The sequence below is a fragment of the Gossypium hirsutum genome, chromosome A06 (assembly GCF_007990345.1).
Source record: "Gossypium hirsutum isolate 1008001.06 chromosome A06, Gossypium_hirsutum_v2.1, whole genome shotgun sequence".
NCBI classification, from domain to species: domain Eukaryota; kingdom Viridiplantae; phylum Streptophyta; class Magnoliopsida; order Malvales; family Malvaceae; genus Gossypium; species Gossypium hirsutum.
The window spans coordinates 81,030,545-81,032,555 of record NC_053429.1 but is presented as its reverse complement, the minus strand read 5'-3'; the positions used below and the strand labels follow the sequence as shown (position 1 = coordinate 81,032,555).

At 35.9% G+C, this 2,011-nt stretch overlaps 1 non-coding gene across 1 annotated transcript; it reads left to right on the top strand.

The window, feature by feature from the left end:
• The first annotated feature begins 533 nt into the window (after positions 1-533).
• Positions 534-640, top strand: LOC121231188 (small nucleolar RNA R71). Its single transcript, XR_005929255.1, has one exon. It is a non-coding gene; the product is annotated as a small nucleolar RNA R71 (small nucleolar RNA).
• Positions 641-2,011: the final 1,371 nt, after the last annotated feature.

The following is a 2,011-nucleotide window of genomic DNA, read 5'->3' as shown; positions in this document are numbered from 1 at the left end:
AGGTTCAGCTTCTTTTCCTATTGGTAGGGTAGTTGTTGGTAGCCTGGAGGTGGTCTCTGATTTCTTTAGCCTCTTCATGAGAAATTTGGGTGGTTCCTCCAACTGCATTGTAAGTGTTACTATATGAATTGTTTTGAGATCGAGGATTATTACGCATGTAATTTAACTGCTCGTTATCCATGTTGTGGCCATAAGGTTGGTATTCTGAATTGCTTGATCCACCTCCACTTGCTTCGCACTGCATTACTGGGTGAACCTATGAAGAACTAAGAAAACCATCAATTTTCTTATTCAAGAGTTCTTCTTGATTAGAGAGCATGGTGATCGAATCGACATTATAAATACCGGCTATTTTCATTGGCTTTATCCTCATGACTTGCCATTGATAGTTATTCAGTGACATTTTATCTATAAACTCATAAACATCTTTAGGTGTTTTATTATTGATTATTCCACTAGCAGCTGTGTCAACCATTTGTCGAGTCGAATGATTTAGGCCATTATGAAAGGTTTGAACCTGTAGCCAGAGTGGTAACCCATGGTGAGGGCATCTTCGCAAAAGGTCTTTGTATCTCTCCCATGCATTGTAGAGTGTTTCTAAATCCATCTACACAAAAGAAGAGATATCATTACGTAATTTAGCCATTTTAGCCGGCGAAAAATATTTTAGTAAAAACTTTTGGTCATTTGTTCCCCAGTAGTAATTGACTCTCGTGGTAACGAGTTTAACCACTGTTTAGCTTTGTTCCTTAATGAAAAGGGAAACAACCGAGGACGTATGGAATCATTAGAAACACCATTGATTTTAAATGTATCCCATAGTTCCAAAAAGTTTTTCAAGTGAGCGTTGGGATCTTCGTCCTGCAAAACCATTAAACTGAACGAATTGCTATATCATTTGAATTGTGTTAGGTTTCAGTTCAAAAATATTTACAGCTACAACAAGTCTAACTATGCTCGATTCAGTTCCTGTTAAAGAATGTCTACCATAATCATACATAGTGCGTGGAGTAGGATCTTGATTAATAGCAATCGCAGGAGGTAGCGAATTTTCTTGGCTTTCAGCCATCTCCTCGGTGCTGGTTGAAGTATCTTCCTTTTGCTCTTCTGTATAACGTAAGTTTCGCCTTATTTCTCTTTGGTTTCTGCGAACTGTGCGGTCAATCTCACTATCAAAAAGTAATGGTCCTGACGGGTTTCTTCTAGTCAAACTATAAGAACCTGCCAAAATAAGGGAAAAAGAAGAATTACTAATAAAAATTGGAATAAAGTTTAAATTACAGTAAAAGTAAATTGCTAAAGTAATAAAAATCGAGTGTTCCTAATATCTTAGTTCCCCAGAAACGGTGCCAAAAACTTGATGCGTGATATTCGTGACAGGTTTTAAAAATTTATAATGAATCGTTCTTGAAACTAACTATTATCACGATGAAGGCAAGTGTACCTATCGAACAGTAGTATAGCTTTAGCAAGACCGGATTGTCGAACCAAAAGGAACTAAAAGTACTAGTAATGACTGTCTTTTTATTATCTAGCCTAAGAATTATGGGGTTTGTTTTAACTAACTAATTAACTAAACTAAGAATTCACATAAAATAGAATTGGGGAATTACTTTTGGAAAAACGATTGAATTAAGACAATACCTAAGGAAAAATCCACAAGACTTCACTTGTTATTTGACTCTGAATCGGACGATTTATTCATTTGATTTGATCCATAAAAATCCCTAAGTTATATTATTATCCCTCTCAAGACTAACAATGTCTAACCCTAGGTTGAATAATTGAAACCTCTTTCTAATTAACTCCCTAGGGTTGCATTAACTTGACCTATGGATCCCCTTATTAGGTTTCACCCTAATTCGGCAAAATCTTGTCACCCTATCTCTAGGCGCGCAATTAACTTCGCTTAATTATGTCAAATGTACTCTTAGACAAGGTCTATTCCGCCTCTGAGTAAGAGCTTAACTTGAATCAATATCCTGGAATATCAAAAAAAGAATTAATAACA